Here is a 26,001-nt window from a genome sequence, read left to right as displayed (position 1 = left end):
TCTGTCTGACCTGATTCAGCCTCACGCCCCCTCTCGTGCTCTCAGGTCAGCGGATCAGCTGCAACTGGTTGTCCCAAAAACCAAGCGCAAACTTCGGGGAGATGGGGCCTTCTCTGGTGCTGGCCCGCGGCTGTGGAACCAGCTGCCATTAGAGATTAGACAGGCCCAGTCCCTTCCTGTTTTTAAATCTCTCCTAAAAACACACCTTTTTTCTCTGGCGTTTAATGCAAATTGATGTTGCTGCTGTTGTGTTGTACTTTTTACCTCATATCTTTTACTGTAAATATTTGTATCTGTTTCTGTGTGCGGCACTTTGGCCAACTGTACAGTTTTTAAAGTGCTTTATAAATAAAGTTGGTATGGTGTGGTATGGTAGCTCGGTGGTGTAGGACTGTCTGAACAGGTGAGTTTTGAGTTTGGATTTGATGAGTGGCAGGGAGTCTATGGTACGGAGGTCAGAGGAGAGAGAGTTCCAGAGCTGGGGAGCAAAGCGGCTGAATGCTCTGTGCCCCATGGTGACGAGTTTGGCTGGTGGGACGGAGAGTTTGAGTGTGGAAGAGGAGCGGAGCGTGCGGGAGGAGTTGCGATGTGGAGGAGGGCAGATATGTACGGAGGGGCCAGTTTATGAAGTGCTTTGAATGTGATGAAGGAGGTCTTTCTCCTCTGTCTCCTCCTCCTCAGGGCTGATGGTCTTTCTCCTCTGTCTCCTCCTCCTCAGGGCTGATGGTCTTTCTCCTCTGTCTCCTCCTCCTCAGGGCTGATGGTCTTTCTCCTCTGTCTCCTCCTCCTCAGGGTTGATGGTCTTTCTCCTCTGTCTCCTCCTCAGGGCTGATGGTCTTTCTCCTCTGTCTCCTCCTCCTCAGGGCTGATGGTCTTTCTCCTCTGTCTCCTCCTCCTCAGGGTTGATGGTCTTTCTCCTCTGTCTCCTCCTCCTCAGGGTTGATGGTCTTTCTCCTCTGTCTCCTCCTCCTCAGGGCTGATGGTCTTTCTCCTCTGTCTCCTCCTCCTCAGGGCTGATGGTCTTTCTCCTCTGTCTCCTCCTCCTCAGGGCTGATGGTCTTTCTCCTCTGTCTCCTCCTCCTCAGGGCTGATGGTCTTTCTCCTCTGTCTCCTCCTCCTCAGGGCTGATGGTCTTTCTCCTCTGTCTCCTCCTCCTCAGGGCTGATGGTCTTTCTCCTCTGTCTCCTCCTCCTCAGGGTTGATGGTCTTTCTCCTCTGTCTCCTCCTCAGGGCTGATGGTCTTTCTCCTCTGTCTCCTCCTCAGGGCTGATGGTCTTTCTCCTCTGTCTCCTCCTCCTCAGGGCTGATGGTCTTTCTCCTCTGTCTCCTCCTCCTCAGGGTTGATGGTCTTTCTCCTCTGTCTCCTCCTCCTCAGGGTTGATGGTCTTTCTCCTCTGTCTCCTCCTCCTCAGGGCTGATGGTCTTTCTCCTCTGTCTCCTCCTCCTCAGGGCTGATGGTCTTTCTCCTCTGTCTCCTCCTCCTCAGGGCTGATGGTCTTTCTCCTCTGTCTCCTCCTCCTCAGGGCTGATGGTCTTTCTCCTCTGTCTCCTCCTCCTCAGGGCTGATGGTCTTTCTCCTCTGTCTCCTCCTCCTCAGGGTTGATGGTCTTTGTCCTCTGTCTCCTCCTCCTCAGGGCTGATGGTCTTTCTCCTCTGTCTCCTCCTCAGGGCTGATGGTCTTTCTCCTCTGTCTCCTCCTCCTCAGGGCTGATGGTCTTTCTCCTCTGTCTCCTCCTCCTCAGGGCTGATGGTCTTTCTCCTCTGTCTCCTCCTCCTCAGGGCTGATGGTCTTTCTCCTCTGTCTCCTCCTCCTCAGGGCTGATGGTCTTTCTCCTCTGTCTCCTCCTCCTCAGGGCTGATGGTCTTTCTCCTCTGTCTCCTCCTCCTCAGGGCTGATGGTCTTTCTCCTCTGTTTCCTCCTCCTCAGGGCTGATGATCTTTCTCCTCTGTCTCCTCCTCCTCAGGGCTGATGGTCTTTCTCCTCTGTCTCCTCCTCCTCAGGGCTGATGTTTTTTCTCCTCTGTCTCCTCCTCCTCAGGGCTGATGTTTTTTCTCCTCTGTCTCCTCCTCCTCAGGGCTGATGTTTTTTCTCCTCTGTCTCCTTTTCTTATCAAATCCATAGAAATACATCCCGTATCTTCGTGTTGTCGACGTTTATCTCCACTTTGACAGAACTATCTCCAGGTTGAAGCTCGTAGTAGCAGCAGCTGCAGCAGCATGAGCTGTGTTGTTGTGACAGTGATCACGTGACACTGTTGACCAATCAGGAGACGCGCACATGTTTCCCACACTCACAGAGGCCTATTTCCTGATCTGGTAAGATGGCCCACATTACCCGTAAATAAATACTTGGGGACTCCTGCCACAACTGTCCCATGTTCTTTAGCAGGTCATATTGTGCGGTAGAGGAGATTTAGTTTGTCACCAGACAATGTGAACAGGCTGGTCAGTCTGAGTGACCGGTGGAAGAAGGAAAAACAGAGCTTGGACTGATTGACACAAAGCCACTGCCTGTAAACAGTTCATCAGGACCTCTAACTTCGGCCTACAGTTCAACATCCATGTTTAACTGAATAAACAGTTAGTCAACACAAGTGCATATTTTAATCACCAATTATCATAGTAGAATGTTCTCATGCCGTTTGTTAGTCATTATTTGGGCAGCACACATGTTCTGAATGGCTTCGGCCGAATTCAAGCGAGCCACTTCAATCTAGATTAATTCCAAAATTAATCTGGATTCATCTAGATTTGAAAAATGAATCTATGCCCACCTCTAATTTAAAGTGTGAATATTGCAGTAGTGTTTTTTTAGAGACTAATGCCTGATTATTTTCTGATTTAGAACTCAAAGTGTAAAGGGCAAATAACTAATTCAAGCCTGCATTAAACCTCCTAAATCCACCAAGACTCCTTTTTGGTATTTGACCAGACTCACCACAGTCATTTGATCTTATCAACCAGCATTATACAGTCACTTTATTTCAGTAGCGCAATGACAGAGCGGCCATTAAATACACCTCTTCGGCAAAAGCACTGGCCCCTTGACCACAGTAGTGGAAACAAATATGGAAGTCATGTCTTTGGGTCAAAGACAGTTGTAATTTCATGAGGTTTATAAGTTAGTTAAACAGTTATAAATAAGTTCATAATTGATAATAAATGCTATGCTGTATGCTAAATATAAGCTATGGTATAAAAGTAAACAAACTGTGACATCTCCTGAAAGGATAGTGTTTTTGTTGCTGCAGAGTGATAGGGCTTTTCCACCAAGGTGCTGGTTCTGGGCTGGTTCAGAGCTGGTTCTGGTGCCGGGTTGGTTACAGACTAACTTGGTTTTCCACCAAAATGAGAGCTGTGCCTATTGTCAGAGCAACGCTTTGGAAGTCAACATCAAACATGGATAGTAACATCTTACTACAGCCACTTCTGGTTAAAAAATACAGAAAAATAAGTTCATGTTTCAGTCACAGCAGCCGTTAACATTTTGATTTCTTCTTTCTAACTCTTGTTTTAGCTAAAGAGCATAAAGCAAAACAACAGTTTCCTCCACAGAGACTGTTTTGGCTTCTCCTGGAAGTTCTAAGCACAAACTAACTAATGTTGATTGTTTGTTGGAGGAGAGAGCCACGCCCCCAGCTGCTGACATCACTGCTGCTCGTTTCTTGGTCCAGCTTTTAATTGGTTCCAAACCGGCACCAGATTTTGGAACCAAGAGCCAGCGTTTTTTCAGGGAAAAACAAAAGAACCGGTTCTGAAACTGGAACTGGCCCAGAACCAGCACCAGCCTGGTGGAAAAGGGCTATGAGTGCTCCTTTCGTGCATAGATGTCTTCCTCTCGGTGAAAGCAAGCTAGCCCGCAGGGCTGAAAAGAGACCTGAAAAACACTCATGAACACGCTGTGTAGCTCTAAATGTTTGAGCCGAGGAAAATGTTCACCTTTGTAAAATGCACCTGTTAAGAAGTTACCAATGTTTCTGTAACATTACTTTTGATAAGTTTGTCATTAGTGATTTTGAGTTACGGCTGTTACATGTGCATTGACTAGCTAAATGTGTTCCGCATGTTCAATATATAGTTAGTAATTGCCCTTTTTTCTGTATGTTACAGTAACCTCTCAAACATTGTTCATTACAAGAAAGCTTCACTAAAGCAAGAACAGCAAGCCCATGTCCGGAGTCTTCTCAAAGACATGTGTCAACACGATGCATGAAAACTTCCCATCAGCCCCTTCCATTGGGCCCTCAGCCCACTGTGACCACTGTGACTGTGACCCTCCTTTACGTCACCTCCCCTTTTTCAAATAGGGAAGTTCCCACGCCATGTATAAACGGTATTCACGCTCAGTATTGATTTCAGGGTATCATTACTTTGAAATACTGACACACTGACCTGGCTTTAAATTTTTTGTCAATGCAATGAAATAAAGTTGATTGAAACAAAAATATGTTTTAAAACCTTAATAAGTTTTGTAATAACTACATTTAGCAACTTTATTCATATGTTTAAACTCGAAGCGAGTGGGCCAAATTAGTAAATCAGTTATTTAAAATTACATAACATTAACTGTACCAGTAAAAGAGAATTTGAAATAGACCTTTTATAGCCTAACAATGATGAGTTTTGAAAGACAGTGGAAAACTGGGGGGGGGTGTTTCCTCACCGTGGTCATCTGTATCCAGCCTCATGTACTTGATGTTGATTCAGTGTGTGTGAGTGTAGAGTAAAGGGTAGGGGGTGTGTGTGTATTCTGATAACTGTATATATTGGGAGGGTTTGACGGGCGATAATGTTTTTAATGTCTTTTTAAATGTCAAGCTCTTTGTGATGCACCTGAGTAGGAAAAGCGCTCTATAAATAAAGATTGATTGCTTGATTGATAAAAAATTTTTTTTTCGAATCACCTGGCTGGAAAAGGAAAAACAACCAGAAACAGAACATGCAAACTCCCTCCCTCTGGACATTGAACCTTGGACTTGTGGGGCTGATCAATAACCAATCAACAATCAATAACTCCATAATGGAGCGTGCACAAACACAAATTTGAGCGCACAAACATGTAAACAAGTTTTCAGGTTCTGCTGTTTCTGTTTGATGAATAATGATAATAAACCACTGTATCCTGACATATAAAAGAGTGATAGATCTCACCTCTGAGCTTCGGGGCGGTCAGTGGTTTTCGAGGGAGGAGCTCCGTCTGCTCTGTGGTCTCTCAGATCCATGTTCAGAAACCTGCAGAACATCACAGCAGAGTTCACTTCGTCAACTAGGGCTGCAACGAACAATTATTTTGCTAAAAGATAAATCTACTGATTATTTTTACAAAGAATCGCTTGGCTGTAAAAGCAAAATGTTCTACCGTATAAAGCTAAAGCTTGAGGACATGATGGAGTAAACTTAACGTGAACGTTTGTGGGAAACTCTGTGCTAATTCTGCTTCTGACTGGATGAGACAAAGACAGATATTTATGAAATTTACAATGTACTTAACACTACAGACCCTAACTTTAAAATCAAAGTAGGTTTCATCAAAATTACATCATCGTCATGTCATTTTTACTCTATTTGAGTCTGTGTTTAAGATTAATCAATCACTAAAATAGTTAACTATTTCAATAATCGATTAGTTGTTGATTAATTGATTAGTTGTTTCTGCCCTATTGTCAACTGTTATATTTCATAGGTTATGAAATAGTGGACCAACATGAGCAAAATAAAAGTCAAAGCTCATGAATGAAGGAATGCCGTCTTTTCTTGACTATGAAAGAATTGTATGAAACTATTGTCAACATTGTGAGCATGTGCATTTGTTTTGTTTCGCGTTCAGGCCAAGCGCAGGCCGCTCAGCACCACAGCGGAGACGTGAACATTCTTCAGCTCACAATGGGGTAAATAAAGCTTTGAGTTTGACCTGTGAGACCCAAAGACGTAAGAAAGAACGCAAGGCAGCGCGACGTAAACGAGGAAATGAATGTCAGGGGTGTTCCCATCAGTGCAGGAACCTCCTCTTGAGACGCCCCCTCACAGGTGGCAGAGGCGAATAGCACATAGCTCCGCCACTCAGAAAGTAATTTGCCAAGAGCCTGCGCTCCTCCATGCGTCACCACAAGATCTGGCCCAACTTCTCAACAAGTCTGGTCCCATCCCGGGAACAAGTCTGGTGGGAGTGGTTTAGCGGGCTCACATGACTCACGCTGTCACTTTGGCAAGAGCAGAGATAATAACCCTCCAGTCAAACAGTAGGATGTGATTTTCAAACACATTCACCAAAAGAAACAAAGAAGTTACTTTAAAATAACTTAAGTAAAGTGGGAATAACTTAAGTAAATCATAAACGCAACGTGGTACACACGATCTCCCACGCGCGATCTTGCATGTGGCGCAGGTTTTGCGCTCATGGCTGCGCCACTCGGGAGAGGCCGTTATTTAAGAAAAAGAGGCCGACTGAGGCTGGCTCAATACAAGCAGCACTTGGAGCCGCTCTTCTATGGCAACCTTCACATGATGTTCCTCTTTACATCGCGCTGCCTTGTCTGCTTACTTAGAATCAACATCAAATTGAAAACAAAAGCAACATTGCCTTGAAAAGTCTGTCTCTCCTACAGTACAGCTCAGTCCAAAAGAAAGAAGCCATTTCACAAACAGGGCGCATAGCAACTTTTTTTTTTTTCCCAATTCAGCCGCTCCTGAATCCTGCAGCTGAATCTCAAATGTTCCAATACGCTACAGTTTTCTTGCAACTGCTGCATAACTCTGTAACTCCTCCACAGCCGATATGACAGTTTCTGATCAAATAAATCCTTTACATTTAGTAAATTTGCGGATTCGAACTGCCCCTCTGACCCCGTCCGCTCAGCTTGGATCTGCAGCGAGTGGCTGCAGCACTTTTATTTCTTTAACCTTTATTACAGACATGCAAACACATACATAGTGAAAAAGGTGACAGTTCACGGGGCCGCGGCGGAACGCGCGGTTTGCAGCCATTTTTTAACAGAACACATAGATTCTATGATTAATTAACTCAAACAATCCACTTTTTGTAGTGCATATGATGGACAACTACATTGATTCAACACTAAACTTTCATTTTGTTTTAGAACTGTAGTTCTAATGGCTTCAGTTTCATCACAGAGTGGACATAGAAGTAAAGGATTTGTACATAATGTGGAATTCCAAATCAGGGTCTGTACATCAGAAGATACTGGGCCAGATCTTGTGGCGGCGCACGGGGCGGCGCAGGCTCTTGGCAAATTATTTATATGTGCCATTCGCCTCCGCCACCTGTGAGGGGGCGTCACAAGAGGAGGTGACTGCACTGATAGAAACACGGCTGACATTCACTTCCTGGTTTACATTGCGCTGTCTTGCGTTCTTTCTTAAGCCTTAGGCTCTCACAGGTCAAACTAAAAACTTTATTTACCCCATCGTGAGCTAAACGATGTTCACGTCTCGAGAGAAAAAGAGCTACAGCGTCCGCTGTGGCGCGGATCGGCCGCGCTTGGCGTGAACGCGAAGCAAAACAAAAGCACATGTTCACCCCCCACTCCCACACAACCACTCTCCTGGACGCGGAGTCGATCTGGTTGGAGGAAAATGTGTTTGTCTCCACCCACTTAAATGCGCTAAGTCTGGAGTGGCAAGATCACAAAGTGCTCCTACTGAGCGCAAAATGTCACGCTATCGTCTCCGTTTTGATGCACAAGATCGGGCCCACTGTCTTTTTTAATTATATTTAAAAAGGATCAAATATTGTTACATTTTCGATTTTTAAATAAAGATTATTAACTTGTATTGACTATTTATAGAAATATAATTTACACTGCAGAATATGCCACCCTATACCACACAAACTAAAATGGCATCATGTTTTTTCTGGCTACAGTGGGCGACTAAAGGCTTACAAATGGTTTGGCATTATTGAATAGTTGCAAGTCTCTTTGGACACGTTCAGATTTAGTGAACTTGCCAACGTTAACATCTCTGATCAGTAGAAACCACGTCAGAACCACCCAATGACCACACGGTCCACCTGGAGAGGTCAGCCCTCTCCCCAATGACCACACGGTCCACCTGGAGAGGTCAGCCCTCTCCTCAATGACCACACGGTCCACCTGGAGAGGTCAGCCCTCTCCTCACTGACCACACGGTCCACCTGAAGAGATGGTGCGTATGTGGAGCGGGGTTAGCGAGTAGACGAGCCTACAGTCCGCCGGTGGATGCGGGCGGCTGTTGCGCTGCCCAGGTGAAGCGAGTGAGCGCGCGGGGGGCAGCGGGGCTCACTCAGCCTGGAGCTGGAGGCTCCTACGGCTGAAGCCACGGGGAAATGGCATAATTGGCGTAACAGCACCAGTGAACATTTTACAAGCCTCAGCCAGTGCATAGTTTATTTACACGTTAGACCCCCCCCCCTCATTTTTTTTTAATTGCAGATCTACACGATTCACATGTACGGCATTTTCCGAGGTCAAAACGGCGAATTTCGCCGAAAGGCGACAGATTTGCATGTATGTGATTAAACAGTGCGCGCTGCATCGTCCATGTTATTAATTTACAGGAGAGCCCCCCCTCGCAAAACACCGCCTTCCAAAGGTCTGGGGAAAGCATGGGGAGGGGGCGGCACCACAACATGGCAATGGGAGTCTGTCCCCCCCCCTTGTCCTGCCCACTTTTTGCGCCAGGTCTGACACTGAAGAGCCACCCGTCTGCGCTATGAACCACAAGATCTGGCCCTCTGACTTTCAAAACATGATCATAAAGAATGAATCAGACAAAACAACAATAAAAGACCAATAATGAATCACAACCAAAGCTGCAGAAAGTCTAAATGTCTAAATCAAAGACATGAAAAAATCTAAAGCATAACAACTCACATCATTTAAACGACAATGTTTTACAGTTACACTATAGAGCCATGCTTAGACTAAAGTAACACATTATGCAACACACTTGGTCCTGCATACCACACTCTATTTCATACATAAGACACTTTGTTCAAAAATGAAACCTCAGGGTGCCATTTGGAAAACACGTGTATCCAAAATACAAAACACATCGGGTAATTGCAACCACTCAAATACACACCTGACGGCGCTTACTCGCAAAACTGAACACCAAACAGCCAGCTACAAAAAGCTCTCAGTTGAGCCATTACAAGAACTTTGCAAGCATGGAGGGAGGGAGAGCGAGAGGTAGAGCGAGAGGAGGAGGAGGACAAGGTCGAGGTCGAGGAGGCCACGCACGGACGCCTCTTTCTGGTGGACCATGAAAAGACAATTGCCAGGATTTTCCCTCGGTTCGGGTCGGGTTGTGAAATTCTCCTTTGATCGCGGGGCGGGTTGGGGCGGGTCAAAAAATGCTGGTCTCGGCCACACTTTGCCACCGGGTTTTTGGAGTGAGAGAGAGAGAGAGAGAGGGGGAGTGAGAGTGAGAGAGAGAGAGAGAGAGAGAGGGGGAGAGAGACATGCTAATACGGATCATATTTGTAACACGTCATTTTTAATAGTTGCAGGTGTGGGGCGGTAAAAGAGAAACAATGTTGCAGGTTGGGCCGGGTCGAGTTAGAACCTGCTCCAAATGCAGGACCCGCGGGCTGAACAAAACCCTGACACGCGCAGCACTCGTGTTTACAGCATAGTGTTTTTTTCCTTTTACAATATTTTTTGCATTATTTTTTTGCTTTATCTTAATTCATGTTAGGGCTGTGCAATTAATCGAAATTCGATTACGATTTCGATTACAACAGTAAACGATTACAAAATTAGCATGATCGCAAAAAATCGATTATAATTTTTTTTTTTCAATTTCTTTTTTTTTTTTTTTTCAATTTTTGTTTCACATTTTTTTTTCTGATTTTTAGTTTTTGGATTTTTGTCACTTTTTTGATGGATTTTTGTCATTTTTTTGATGGATTTTTGTCTTTTTTTTTGCTGGATTTTTGTCACTTTTTTGATGGATTTTTGTCATTTTTTTGATGGATTTTTGTCACTTTTTTGATGGATTTTTGTCATTTTTTTGATGGATTTTTGTCACTTTTTTGGTGGATTTTTGTCCTTTTTTTGATGGATTTTTGTCACTTTTTTGATGGATTTTTGTCATTTTTTTAATGGATTTTTGTCCTTTTTTGATGGATTTTTGTCACTTTTTTGATGGATTTTTGTCTTTTTTTTAATGGATTTTTGTCCTTTTTTGATGGATTTTTGTCACTTTTTTAATGAATTTTTTTAAAGGCAAAAAAATAATCGTTTGAATAATCGTGATTTCAATTATGACAAAAATAATCGTGATTATTATTTTTTCAATAATCGAGCAGCCCTAATTCATGTTACTGTAATGTACAATATTGAGTAGACCTATTTGCTGCTTTGGTTATTTGAAAATATGCCTTCTGCAAATATGCCTTCTGAATAAACATTGAAAATCAAAGCCTGCAGTGTTTTATATAAAGTAGACTAGTGTGTTCCCCCTGATCTGCATATGATGATGATGAGTATGTGTCACTTTGTCATCAGAGTCACATTTTGACAAAGAATGCGAGGTTTTGATAGAGTTTAGATTTTGATAGGAGAGTTTAGGTTTTGATAGTAGAGTTTCCATTTGACACAGATGTGAATGGTATATTTCCTAGTGTTGTGCCTTGTCTACTTGTGTGTAGAGTTTTGGCACAATGAGCGAAGTTTTGCAAAATGTGCTCAAGCAACAGGCAAACACGGTAAAAGTTACAATAACCAGGAAACAAACTCAGGCCTAAAATAAATCTGAGCCAAACTAGGACTAAACTGTATCTAAACCTAAACCAGGTCTAAACCTGAAACAGACTAATGTTGAAAGCAGACAGACCTGAGCTGATCAGAGTCCACGGTCTCCCAGATCCAGAGGGAAGTTTGTGACTGAAGAGAGAGTTTGTTTCTTCCTGGAGTGACTCAAGAGCTGCACCTGCATTGGCTTCAGTCCAGGACAAGTCTGATCAAAAAAATCTGCAAGGCAAAAAACAGACACGTGACCTGCACTTAGACCAGATAAAAACACAACAGGAGGAGAGAGGAACTTATTCAATATAACCACACACATTCAAACTTCCCACAAACAAATCTGCTCCTTTATACATTTGCTTAAAAGGCCCCTCAGGTCATGTAATATAATTCTATTTGTAACACTTTTAGGCTGACTGAAGGTGTTATGCATTTACTACTCGACTGTAAAATCAGAAAAAGGCAAAACCCAAATTCATTATGTGACTAAAAATAAACAATGGTTTCATTAAACCAGTGTTTTTCAACCTTTTTTGAGCCAAGGCACATTTTTGTCTTTAAAAAAGTCTCGAGGCACCACCAGCTGAAAATGTAAAAACGAAAATGTAACTCTGTAACTAACATTCACAGTATAAAGTTGTTCCCATCAAAGTGTCGTGAACAGGAACACTGTATAGTCTCGATACCCACAATGCCGTAGTCACCGCCACCTGTCACTTTTATGCATCACTAATTCTCTTGTCTCAAAGAAATGAGTTTCCTGCAGCCACGTATTGATATGGAAGAGTATTACATGGTTACTCCGCTAACACAGAACAGAGACTCCACAACGGCACATTATTTCTGGATAAAAATTCATTTCGACCAACTCGGTGAAATTGGATAATTTCTAAAGGCACATCAGACAATATCTCACGGCACACTAGTGTGAACCGGCACAGTGGTTAAAAAAACACTTCAAATAATACTGCATTTATTTGAAGCTTAACATGTAGTTGCAACAGACACAGAGCCACAAAGACGTGACTGTATATAAAGCTTCATTAAATCTGAATTTATTATCACTTACAAAATCATCTGAAAGTAATGTACAAACTTCACCATCAGTGTTAATTTTGACAACATATTTTAATTTAGTTTTAGTCTTTTGACGAAAATGTAATTCGATTTTAGTCTAGTTTTAGTCAAAAAAAATATCTTCAATTTTAGTCCAGTTTTAGTCGACTAAATTTAAGACGAATTGAGTGGACTTTGCATTGATAATAATGATTCTAATCATATTTAATGTTCCTCTGCTTCATGTTTCTGCTCCACATGAACAAAGCTCAGAGCTGATCCTTTAAACATGATCTGAGGCTCTTTCAGACGCTCAATACAAGTTTGGATGATTTTAGTCTCTCCTTTTCATTTTTATTTAGTCTGATTTTAGTCGACTCAAATATCTGGACATTTTAGTCACAGTTTTAGTCTCATGAAAAACTTTTAATTTAGTTTTAGTCCAATTTTAGTCACAAAAATATCACTTTGACTAAAATTAAGACTAAATATTTTAGTCGACGACATTAACACTGTTCACTATCTGTAGAAATAAAGTGGATCTTATGCATTTAAATTAACTGTATTTCCTTAAAAACGACACTAAACCACAAAAACAAGTGAATAAAAACTTTCTTACCACAGGTTCAGCGGCTGATGACCCGGAAGTGAAGGCGTTGTCATGGCAGCGGCTCTGCGTCAGTGGGGGGGTCCGCCCCCTTTACTCTGAAATGAGTACGTGCTAGTGGCAGGCCGTGGTATTGCAGCCAGCAGCCCAAAAAGCCCTTTTTGTCATGGACACTCATGTAAAAGGAGCAGCCTGTAAAATGGTCCACAGGCATCTGGAGTTTCAGACTGAGGCAAATATATTTCTTTAAAATTACTATTTTTAGGACATGGACTTTTTTTCTTCGTAAAAAGAATTGTAAAGTATCAAAAATACATTTTTAAAAGTGTTCTAATGACGTGATGTCACCAGGGCCGCAGACGTGCGCGAGCGTGTGCGTGATGACTCATGAACGAGCAGATTCTCCCTCGTGTGATTTAGCGGCTGAAGTCTGAGCAAAACAAATGAACTGGACTAAAAACAAGGACAAACGACAACTAACAAACATCTCAAGTAAGTTTATGTTTCTCTAAGTCTTTAGCCCAAAACTAAATACCTTTGTATGATGAATATAGCATGTGTTTATAGCATTTGATTATGGTTAATAAGAAACAACTACATGTTATTGGAAACTCATTTCTGAAAATTAAATAATGGCACTAATAATTTTCATTTATTTATTCATTTGAGCAGAAAAGGTATGTCAACATTTTACAGAACGAAGTTAATAACCTGTAACTGTTAGATTAATAAAAAAAATACTAGCAGCATACTTGGTAAGTTTACTACTTACATTATTTGTGTAAGTAGACTAAGTAATCTTTATAGCACCTTTCACAGACAAGAGCCACAAAGAGCTTCACAACAGTTTAAAATCTGAAAAATACACACAATAAAAGGCCAACGACAACACAAAAACCAGAACGGCCCAAGAATCACTGATTAAATGCCTGAAGAAATATGTGCGTCTAAAGTTCGCTCTTAAAGACGGTTGTAAATCAAAGTGTAAATCACTCATTTGTTTGGCTCCTAACGTCAAAACCAGTTGACTAACATGAAGCTCCTCAATCTCTGCAGGTCCAGCCTGAAGCTCCTCCTGATGTCCACACTTCTCTGGAGGATATTAGTGCTGCTTCCCAGCACCACAAAGAAAACATTAGATATAAGGAATATTGCACATTAAGAACTCTCACGTCCTTATTATGTCTGATGCTGACAGGGCTCACACAAGGTGGTTGTTCTTTTATAGACTTTTGCAAATAGACATGTTATTTTACAACACATAACTAATCACTGACTTCCCATGAGTCCATTAGTGTTAAGATTCCAAACCACACTGCTATGATTGTGACAAAATGTGTGATTTATAGGATTTTTATACAAAAAAAATCATTTCATCTTTTTTTTGTTGGAGCTGCTGAGTTTTCAGCTCATAACATGACAAAACAAATGAAACAGGTCTGATGCCCAAACATTATAACATCATTTCATTTCATTTCTTCATTTCTGTTGTACTTCACAAGATTAGTGTTGCCAAATAAAAGCACATTTTTAAGATTTTTGTATTGAATTTCTTCATAACTACATAAAGGGTTTGTACATTTCTAAATATTGTTTAATGTTCATGTTGGTGTAGGAAAACATGAATGATAGTATTAAAATGATCAATATACTGTAACCAACAAGGCAATATTACACGACTCCTGCTGATGCTGCTGCTAAAGGCAGAGAAACAGAACAACAGCGTTTAATGAACACAGTCATGTCATTTACACCGACGCCAATGAGGACGAACCTACAGAGAAGCACATTTACAAAAGTCACAAACCAATAATGTCATTCATAATCTTTCACCCAGTTTAAAACAAGACTCTGAAGATCAGCCACAAACACTGAGTCATTAATAATATGAGAAAATAATCATTAGAAAGTCTAAAGGCCCTTTTATGGTCAAGCGGCTGGTCCCGCCCACCACAACTCCATCCACGGCGGTCAGTCCTCCTGTACAGACACTGATGGTGGTGGTCAGTCCTCCTGTACAGACACTGATGGTGGTGGTCAGTCCTCCTGTACAGGCCCTGATGGTGGTGGTCAGTCCTCCTGTACAGGCCCTGATGGTGGTGGTCAGTCCTCCTGTGCAGACACTGATGGTGGTGGTCAGTCCTCCTGTACAGACCCTGATGGTGGTGGTCAGTCCTCCTGTACAGGCCCTGATGGTGGTGGTCAGTCCTCCTGTACAGGCCCTGATGGTGGTGGTCAGTCCTCCTGTACAGGTCCTGATGGTGGTGGTCAGTCCTCCTGTACAGGCCCTGATGGTGGTGGCCAGTCCTCCTGTACAGACCCTGATGGTGGTGGTCAGTCCTCCTGTACAGACGCTGATGGTGGTGGTCAGTCCTCCTGTAGACACTGATGGTGGTGGTCAGTCCTCCTGTACAGACACTGATGGTGGTGGTCAGTCCTCCTGTGCAGACCCTGATGGTGGTGGTCAGTCCTCCTGTACAGACACTGATGGTGGTGGTCAGTCCTCCTGTGCAGACCCTGATGGTGGTGGTCAGTCCTCCTGTACAGACACTGATGGTGGAGGTCAGTCCTCCTGTACAGACACTGATGGTGGTGGTCAGTCCTCCTGTACAGACACTGATGGTGGTGGTCAGTCCTCCTGTACAGACACTGATGGTGGAGGTCAGTCCTCCTGTACAGACCCTGATGGTGGTGGTCAGTCCTCCTGTACAGACACTGATGGTGGTGGTCAGTCCTCCTGTGCAGACCCTGATGGTGGTGGTCAGTCCTCCTGTAAGGCCCTGATGGTGGTGGTCAGTCCTCCTGTAGACACTGATGGTTGTGGTCAGTCCTCCTGTACAGACCCTGATGGTGGTGGTCAGTCCTCCTGTACAGGCCCTGATGGTGGTGGTCAGTCCTCCTGTACAGGCCCTGATGGTGGTGGTCAGTCCTCCTGTACAGGCCCTGATGGTGGTGGTCAGTCCTCCTGTACAGGCCCTGATGGTGGTGGTCAGTCCTCCTGTGCAGACCCTGATGGTGGTGGTCAGTCCTCCTGTAAGGCCCTGATGGTGGTGGTCAGTCCTCCTGTAGACACTGATGGTGGTGGTCAGTCCTCCTGTACAGACCCTGATGGTGGTGGTCAGTCCTCCAGTGCAGACACTGATGGTGGTGGTCAGTCCTCCTGTACAGGCCCTGATGGTGGTGGTCAGTCCTCCTGTACAGAACCTGATGGTGGTGGTCAGTCCTCCTGTACAGGCCCTGATGGTGGTGGTCAGTCCTCCTGTACAGGCCCTGATGGTGGTGGTCAGTCCTCCTGTACAGGCCCTGATGGTGGTGGTCAGTCCTCTTGTAAAGACCTAATTCTTTGGCATGAGTTAAAGTGGAGATATTTTACATCAGCTGACCTTGGATGTGTATGAAGGACCATCTCTGAATTCCCCCTGAGCAGGTCTGCCTCGTGGGGGCTCAGTCATGTCTGAGGATAATATAAGTTACTTCAGTGGATGTTTATACTATTCTTTTCAGATAACAAAGCTACAGTACCATTAAACCAATATTGAAACATTACAAAATATGCATGATTTCTGCATCTGCCCTGGATCCAGTACTGTACAGATAAATGCTATATACAAACCAATAGCTCATATTTTACCAATGAAAATGTAATATAAAACACTTTTGCAGTGCTCCTTCTTTGTATTTCAGCCAAATGATTCTAGTTGAGACGTTATACGAGCAAATACAGTGAAGTAATAACTCAATTTTTATCATTTCTATCACAACAACAAGACTTCCAGCACTTCCAGCACGAAACTTCCCAGAAAAGTGACCGAGCGTAAGTTTCTGAGCGCGGCTACATATGTTTGAAGGGCCGCTAAGCTAATCTAGCTTTTTAAGCCCCGCACTGACAAACTAACCCCCGAAGTCATCGTAGCATAGGAGATTAATCGCCTGAAATGGCCTTAAAAATTCATTTTGTATTTAAAGAACGATGATATTAAGAGATTTGACTCACAGCGTAATGGCGTCCGCTCGGCTCTGAGGCTTCGTCGGCCGCCGTGCGCTCACGCTGCTTTCACCCACTTGGGCCGTGGGAGCATAGATACAGATGACGCGTCATACGGTACTTTGGGCTGCGATGGCGGACGAAACTGGAGTCATGCGCCACTGAGCACCTCTATGTAAAGAGACAGGAGCTGGGACAGCAGGCCTCTTCCATGTATATAATTCTATGGACCCGTGCACAACATCATACTGCTGTGCTATAAGGGGATTTTACCTAGGGATGCACCGATACCGATACCAGTATCGGGTATCGGGTCGATACCACATGCTTGTACTCATACTCGTACTCATTCATGAGGTCCCGATACCAGAAACCGATGCCATTTGACATGTGGCCAGTGAGGCTACGAGGCGCGGCTACGAGGCGCAGCTCTCAGCTGAAGGGAGAAGAAGCAACAAACTGGAGAATTGTTTAGTGTAAACACAATAATCCACATAGAGCTGACTTTATTACAGACTGCGCTCTCTAAACCAGAGTCTGAGCTGGATTTAACCATAGCTTAATGTTGTTCGTGCTGCAGCGTCTGCAGTGTTTACAACATACAGGCTAACGTTGCTAACTCGCAGCTAACAGTTTTGGCCATTCTGACGCCGTTTTATGCCCAGGGGTTTATTCATCTGAAAAACTAACCCAGCGACTAAAAAGTCCTCAGAAAATCCAAATTAAAGACATACAGCATGTTTATATTGAGGGAAAATGAGCTGCAGCAGAACAATGAAAACACTGTAGCTACTCGCTAAGTTACTACAAAACACACGAGAAAATCTACAGGAGCTGAAGTAAAGACGAAAATCTCAATACTATTGTTAAATAAAAATACATAAATGAATAAAGCAAAGGCATTGGGAGCTTTTGGACATGGGCTTTTCTGTCTGTGTAATAAAGTGCAATAAAAATTAAAAATTATATTGAATGAAAATAAAATAAATAAATAAATGGCATCAGCACAATTCTAATATAACTGCTCTTAAATGTGTCGCCTACTTTACTGAAGGAAATGTACATGAGTAAATTAACTAATTACAAACCAATCTGCTGTGAAAGAGGCAAGGCAAGGCAAGGCAAGTTTATTTGTAGAGCACAATTCATACACAAGGCAATTCAAAGTGCTTCACAGTTGCATAAATATAAGAAAATCAAATACAATCAATAAAAACATCAACATAGAATTAATCAATTACAGTAAGAGGCAAGAGTGTACATAAAATACTTTCAGTTATATGCATTTTTAAGTCTTGTTTTGATTCGCTCTGTCTTGAGCACTATTTTTAAGTCTTGTTTTGACTCGCTCTGTCTTGAGCACTATTTCACTCTGTCTTGAGCACTATTTTTAAGTCTTGTTTTGACTCGCACTGTCTTGAGCACTATTTCGCTCTGTATTGACACTATTTTTAAGTCGTGTTTGGACTCGCTCTGTCTTGAGCACTATTTCGCTCTGTCTTGAGCACTATTTTTAAGTCGTGTTTGGACTTGCTCTGTCTTGAGCACTATTTCGCTCTGTCTTGAGCACTATTTTTAAGTCTTGTTTTGACTCGCTCTGTCTTGAGCACTATTTCGCTCTGTCTTGAGCACTATTTCGCTCTGTCTTGAGCACTATTTTTCTTGCTCGTTCACACAAAGTTACCTAACCTCTGTTTTTGTCGCTCCTTCTCCTCTGGACATCAACATAAAATTAATCAATTACAGTAAAAGGCAAGAGTGTAGATAAAATACATTCAGTCATATTCACGTGCAAACAGAACTGTTTTCAGCCTGGATTTGAACATTGTCAGAGTTGAGGCCTGTCTCACATCCTCGTGAAGACTGTTCCAGATTTTAGCTGCATGAAACTGAAACGCAGCCTCACCGTGTTTATTATTGACTCTGGGAACCACCAGGAGACCCCTCCCTGAGGTTCTCAGGGCCCGAGATGGTTCATACGGCTCTAACATGTCAGAGATGTACTTTGGAGCTAAACCATGAAAGGACTTGTACACAAGCAGAGCTGTTTTAAAGTCTATTCTCTGAGTGACAGGAAGCCAGTGCAGAGACCGGAGCACTGGACTAATATGGTCGTATTTCCTGGTTCTTATCAGGACTCGAGCAGCAGCGTTCTGGATGTACTGTAGCTGTCTGACAGCTCGTTTAGAGAGGCCAGTGAGCAGCCGTTACAGTAGTCTAACCTGCTGGAGACAAATGCATGGATAAGTCTCTCCAGGTCTGGTTTTGACACTATTCCTCTGATCTTAATGTTTTTCAGAAGGTAAAAAGCTGCTGATGTTGTTGCTTTGATGTGGCTGTTTAAGTTCAGGTCTGAGTCCATGATTACTCCTAGATTTCGAACCTGATTTTTTGGTTTTAGAGAGAGAGACTCAAGGTGACTGATAACACTTTGTCTTTGTGCCTGTGGGCCAAAAACAATGATCTCAGTTTTGTCTGAGTTTAGTTGGAGAAAGTTGTTTTGCATCCACAAACTGATCTGTTGGATGCAGTGACAGAGTGTATCTACAGGCCCATGTTCACCAGCCGTCAGTGACACGTAGATTTGAGTGTCATCTGCATAGTTGTGGTACGACACATTGTTGCTGTTTATTAGCTGACCCAATGGAAGCATGTACAAGTTGAATAAGAGGGGTCCCAAGATTGACCCCTGGGGGACTCCACAGGTCATGGCAATTTTGTCTGAGACACAGTTGCCAATTTCAACAAAGTACGTCCTGTCCTCGAGATAGGACTTACACCAGTTTAGAGCAGTACCAGAGATTCCCACTCAGTTTTCTAACCTGTGAAGTAAGATCCCGTGGTCCACTGTGTCAAAGGCAGCGCTCAGGTCCAGCAGAACTAAAACTGAGACCTTACCTGCGTTGGTGTTCATGCGGATATCATTTGTCACCTTGATCAGAGCTGTCTCAGTGCTGTGGTGGGGCCTAAATCCTGACTGGAAAGTATCAAACACATTGTTAGACAGGAGAAAGTAAGTGAGCTGCTGATATACTACTTTCTCTAGGACTTTTCCTAAGAATGGCAGGTTTGATATGGGCCGGTAGTTGTTCATTACCTTGGCATCAAGGCTGCTCTTCTTTAGAAGAGGCTTAATGACTGCTGTTTTCAAGGCCTTTGGAAATGCTCCAGTCTGGAGTGAGCTGTTAACTAACTGAGCAAGTTGTGGAAACAAGCTGGTCAGCACATGAACTCAGACCGGATATAACCTCTTCGATTGTTTTGTCAGTAACAGGTGTGAAATGTGTCAGCTCAAGGTGTTTATCTGGTGGCAGAGTTTCTATTTGTGTTGTGGAAATTATGGCATTTTTAATGCTTTGGACTTGTCATAGAAACATATTGCAAACTCATTACACTTAGATGTCGAGATTAGTTCTAGGGGCAGTGAAACTGGAGGGTTAGTTAATCTGTTTACTGTGGAAAACAGAACGCAAGAATTATTTCTGCAGTTTGAGATGATTGTAAAGAAATACTTCTCCCTTGCTCCACGCAAAATCTCTTTGAACACACAAAGTACTTCTTTGTAAACCTCAAAATGAACCTTGAGCTTTGACTTGCACCATTTCCGTTCGGCTTTTCGGCACTCCCTTTTCTGTGCCCTGACCGAAACTTCACTTCTCCAAGGTGCCCTTTGCCTATTGTTAACCATTTTAACCTTGACAGGAGCAATAGTATCCAAAACATTTAAGACCCTTGATGTGTAAGAGTCCAACAGATTATCAACATTAGAACATGGGGCATTTTCAAATCTGATCATCTCCATAAACTGTGTCCTTGTTGTATCATTTATGTGTCTTCTTTGAATAACTCCAGGCCCAACCACTGGTTTATGTGTAACACACAGGTCAAAGAAGACACAAAAATGATCAGATAAAGCAACATTAACAACATTCACATTTGATGTATTAACACCTTTTGTAATAACTAGATCTAGAGTGTGGCCTTTGTTGTGAGTCGCCTCACTCACATGCTGAGTTAAACCAAACATTTCAAGGACAGCACTGAGTTCTTTTGCATGCCTGTCTTTGGTCACATCCACATGCACATTAAAATCACCTGAAATTACTAAACAATCGAAATCAATGCATATAAATGACAGTAATTGAGTAAAATCTTCAATAAAACAGTTCTGTGGTGGTTTGTAAATAGTCATATAAAGTATGGAAGATTGTTTTATCTCAATTTTGAATGACACATACAGTAAATTGATACCACATGCTTGTACTCATACTCGTACTCATTCATGAGGTCCCCATACCAGAAACAGATACCATTTGACGTGCGGCCAGCGCACCTACGAGGCGCAGCTCTCAGCTGAGGAGAGAAGAAGCAACAAACTGGAGAATTGTTTAGTGGAAATACAATATTGCGCTCCTGTTCCCGGTGCGTGTTGGTCTCCGCCAGGGCTGCCCTTTGTCACCGGTTCTGTTCATTACTTTTATGGACAGAATTTCTAGGCGCAGCCAGGGGCCGGAGGGTGTCCGGTTTGGGAGCCTCAGGATCTCATCTCTGCTGTTTGCGGACGATGTTGTTCTGATGGCTTCAACGAACCAGGACCTTCAGCTGCTCTGGGGCGGTTTGCAGCCGAGTGTGTAGCGGCCGGGATGAGGATCAGCACCTCCAAATCTGAGGCCATGGTTCTCCTTCCCCTCTACAGGTCGGTGGGGAGTCCTTACCTCAAGTGGAGGAGTTCAAGTATCTCGGGGTCTTGTTCTCAGTGAGGGACGGATGGAGCGTGACATCGACAGACGGATCGGTGCGGCGTCAGCAGTGATGCGGTCGCTGTATCGGTCTGTCGTGGTGAAGAGGGAGCTGAGTCGGGGCAAAGCTCTCGATTTACCGATCGATCTACGTTCCCACCCTCACCTATGGTCATGAGATTTGGCATCGCGAATACAAGTGGCCGAAATGAGTTTCCTTCGCAGGGTGGCTGGGCGCACCCTTCGAGATCGGGTGAGGAGCTCAGAGTAGAGTCGCTGCTCCTTCACGTCGAAAGGAGCCAGATAAGGTTGCTAGGGCATCTGTTCCGGATGCCTCCTGGTCGCCTCCCGTGGGAGGTGTTCCAGGCATGTCCTAGTGGGACAAGGCCTCGTGGAAGACCCAGGACACGCTGGTGGGACTATGTCTCCGAGCTGGCCTGGTGTCGCCTCGGGGTCAGAACAGCTGGAGGAGGTGTGCGTGGATCGGGAAGTTTGGGCATCTCTGTTGAGACTGCTGCCCCCGCGACCCGGCCCCGGATAAAGCAGAAGAAAATGGATGGATGGATGGACAATATTCCACATAGATCTGACTTTATTACAGACTGCGCTCTCTAAATCAGTCTGTGCTGGATTTAACCATGTAAAGACCACCTAGGTCCCTATATGTGAGTCACCCAGCAGGGTTGAACCAAAACCCTCTATAATGTTGTTCAATGTGAAGAACCTGGTCACAGTAGGCATAGACAGTGTTTATTGTATTTGTGTCATTGTATTGTTGCAAGGCGGTGGTATTCCTGTGTTAACCTGGGTTACCGGTATTTCTGGGTAATGGGTCACACGCACGGGGGCGCGCGAGAAAGGTGACGTCACACGCCGACTTGGGACTCTTTGTCAGAGGTGAGTTGCCGGGAGCTAACCTTTTGTGGATGTATGCACGTTTTATGGAACTAACCATCCAGGACGGAGGTGGAAACGCTTCGCGGAGCTGCTGGGAGTGTCTGGTCCGACCTTGGGTGCACGGGAGGGAAGCTCGGGTTGTGAGTAACTTGGCTGCCGATGGCCACATATCTATTGCTATAACCGCGTTTATTTTGTCCCGTAGAAACCGGGCCTGCGGTGGGATTCAAGGCTTCCTGGTCTGGACCTGTATTTACGGACTTTATTTGGACTATAAACTTTTATTTTCACTCGCCTTAGTGCGTTGTTTTGTGTTCAACGGGTTTCACGCTCGAGCGTTGGGGTGGGATGTGGCCGTACACATATAAAATAGAGTCAAAGTGAAATCATTTGTTTGTTTGTTGGTTATTCACCCCTACTGGTACACAGATCCGCCCGTTACCTAATAGTGCGTAGTAGCGTTCACACCTTGGAAGAGACAGGTGAATCGTTACAACCAGAGCTTAATGTTGTTAGTGCTGCAGCGTCTGCAGGGGTTTATTCAACTGAAAACCGAACCCAGCGAAATCCAAATTAAAGAGATACAGCATGTCCATATTCAGCGAAAATAAGCTGCAGCAGAACAATGACAATGCTGTAGCTACTCGCTAAGTTGCTACAAACACACGTGAAAATCTACACAAAGATTTGTTTATTTGTTTGTTTTTTTATTTATTGTTAAGGAACCCCATTAGCTACCACCGTAGTGGTTGCTAGTCTTCCTGGGGTCCAGGATTAAAAAGCATTTCCAACAAAATAACATGCATTAAAAACAAACAAGGCACAACAGTAATACATGACAAGATAAAATTACTGAAACCATACCAGAAGATTTTAGTGTATTTTTGAAAACATGTAAATTGGATGAATCCCTCAAATTCCTGGGCAGCTTATTCCACAATTGCAACGATCTAGATTCAACAGTTTTTTATTAGCAGACTTGTTCTAGGTCGATTTATTGCCACGTCGTCACTACAAGCACGCCGCGTAGAATAAGAGTGTGTCTGCTTCACATATTTAATGTTTTCAAATAGTGCGATAGGTTTGCCAGTCAAAATATATTTTTTTAGAAATTATAATAAATTATAATGGAATTTATTTTGGAGCAACGGAGATGAAGTAAAGACGAAAAGAGACCATTTAAGTATCATTTCAATACTGTTGTAAAATAAAAATACATAAATGAATAAAGCACATGCATTGGGGAGCTTTAGGACATGGGCTTTTCTCTCTATGATAGACAGTGCAGTAAAAATAAAAAAATATATTGAATGAAAATAAAAAAAATTAAAGCCGTGCGCGGCAATAAAGGCCCTCGCCCCTTGCAAGCCCCGCGCGCGCTGCCCCTTGCGACTGTCCCCAGTCGTTCTCGCCCAAACCTGCTGTAGCCTCTGCCTCACACCCAACCTGGCCTCACTCTTGCGCTGGCAAGGAAAGACAAAGCATTCTAAAAGTGTCAAAGCCATATTTGAACTGGCAACCTCCTGGCAAGACCAGCGCACTATCACTGAGCTGTAACTCCATATTAATGCGGGCCTGATGTGGGCTACTCTTCTTTAAATTACCGGTTAGAAATTCGTTCCCAGTACACCACTGGAGGAGAGGGGTCAACTCAGGTCATGTGTCCCCCCATACATTTTTTTAAATTGTTTTCGACATTGTCCCCAGTGTTGCCTCAGTCGTTTCCCTACTATCCCACAATTGCTTTGTCTTTAGTTTGCATATTCTGGAAGCGTTTTTTCCACGTTTTTCAAGAGGGTGGGAACAGAGGCGTTGATTCATGTTATATCCATTTGGTGACGAGTCCAAACATAACAAAAAAAAAAGTCAAGGTCAGAATTGATCCAGCAGTCTCACGATTGGGAAACCAACACTCTAGCTATGATGCTACACAGAGACAGCAGATGCCAGCCGGCCTGAAAAAATATCTTATGAAATGCCCCGCGCTCATGTGTTTTAAACTTGGACAAGTGTGCAGCGGCCCATGTGTGGACTAGCTTCCTCCTTCACCTCAGACGATCACACTATCACTGAGCTATAAGTCCATACAAACATGGGCCTGATGAGGGCGAGGATTCTCTAAATTCACGGGCTGAAATTAGGTCCCAGCACCCCACTGGAGGAGAGGGTTTTTTTCCTTGTTTTTGATGAGGGTGGAACCATAGACGGTGATTCATTCAAAAACGTCAAAATTAAAACTTCTTTTGCTGACAGAGGGTTAGTATAAGTCCGTACGAGTCTCAAACTGTTTTTGTCAATTTGTCAATTTCCGGAGAAACTCTGACAAAGTCCAACATTCTGCCAGGTAAAGAACTCTGGCTATTTTCACGGAGGATGGGTGGGCCACTTACAAGCCAATTTAAAGGCGTTTTTGGCGATAGCGGCTGCGTTTGCACACCATTAGGTCCAGGAACTGACCTTTTTTTTTGCGACCGGTCCTCTATTGAGTCAATGTATACTGCCTGTTTGAGGGGGCACCACAGAGCCAACTTTTATTATTTTCTCTCGCTAACCCCACCCAAAATTAGAGCTTGCGGAGCACTAAGTTTTGACCCCTGTTACTTGAATATCGGTTCACGTTTTCTACGTGAAGTCTTGCGTTTTCGTCCCCCATTATCGATATTAATTAGTCCCTTGTGGGACACTGTGTGTCCGTTGCTCGGGCCTAATAAATAAATGGCATCAGCACAATCCTAATATAACTGCTCTTAAATGTGTAGCCTACTTTACTTAAGGAAATGTACATGAGTAAATTAACTAATTACAAACCACTCTGCTGTGAAAAAAGTAAGAATGTTGAAGAAAATACCTTGTACTTGTATCGGTATTCGGCATCGGCAAGTACTTAAATCAAAGTACTTTTAGGAAAAGTGGTATCGGTGCATCCCTATATAAAAAAAAAAATCTTTATGTTTTACATCTGTTTTTAAAGACACTGGGGAATAAAAAAAGACTTAAAATATCTGTTATTTTAGATAATTGTATCATTTAAAAATAAACAGAGCCTTGTGTGCCCCTCCCCTCTCGCCTCCTCCGCTCAGCTACAGAAAGTGGGCGGGGCTAACCCAGCTACAGAAAATGGGTGGGGCTAACTCAGCTACAGAAAGTGGGCGGGGCTAACAGGCCTGCTTCTGTGAGCGCAGGGTCTGAGACAGAGCTATGAATGAGAATCCGAGGAGAACAGACCAAAGGACAAATGTTTATTTCACACATGGACATTGAGCTTCAGCTCCGGTTCAACAGAACTGTGATTCCTAAAGCTCATGCAGTAAAAGCACCAGCCCCTCACACACACGCCACCGCATCACGGGGGAAAGACGCGTCTAAACGCACACGCAGCGTTTATCTGTCAGATAAAGCCGATATCGCCAAATAAAGATCCAGCAGCAGAGAAGTAACTCATACAGAGCGCGGTAGGAGATCCATGTGAGCTCACAGCGGCTGTAAAGAGAGGAGGCGGAGCTTCAAGCCCAGACGCGTGAGAGGAGGCGGAGCTTAAGGCCCAGGCGAGTGAGAGGAGGCGGAGCTTCAGGCCCAGGCGAGGGAGAGGAGGTGGAGCTTCAGGCCAGGCGAGTGAGAGGAGGCGGAGCAGATGTGAAAGTCCTTCAGTCTGAGGCGGATTTAATGGATTTAAATGATCAGAAACTCACTTTTGTTGCCCATTAATTGTGGAGTTAAGGAAAAGTTGTGAAGGAATTGGAATAGTTGCGGGAAAGTTGCGACTCCGCACTGTTTTCGCAGAGTTTGGTTGATGATGCGTTAATAGTGAAATCCTGGAGGGACTGGTTTGGAAACCGTTTAAAATGGTTTCCTCCGACTCGTCAATTCACACGAGACGAGAATCACCTGAGGAGTTTGAAGAATGACCTTAAAGACAAAAATCAGGGAATTTGTAACTTACAAATGAACGACATGGTAATAGCAGTGACG

General features: G+C 43.6%; 1 protein-coding gene across 1 annotated transcript in view; it reads right to left on the bottom strand.

Moving 5' to 3' along the window:
- Positions 1–26,001, bottom strand: part of LOC306960557 (NACHT, LRR and PYD domains-containing protein 3-like) — a gene marked incomplete at both ends in the record, with an annotated part of 243,675 nt that overhangs the window by 12,170 nt on the left and 205,504 nt on the right. The gene's annotated exons all lie outside the window — the stretch shown is intronic.

This window comes from Gobius niger, assembly GCF_951799975.1.
Source record: "Gobius niger genome assembly, chromosome: 3".
In the NCBI taxonomy this organism is placed as follows: domain Eukaryota; kingdom Metazoa; phylum Chordata; class Actinopteri; order Gobiiformes; family Gobiidae; genus Gobius; species Gobius niger.
Note: the sequence above shows the minus strand (reverse complement) of the source record. Positions and strands in the feature narration are given on the sequence as shown.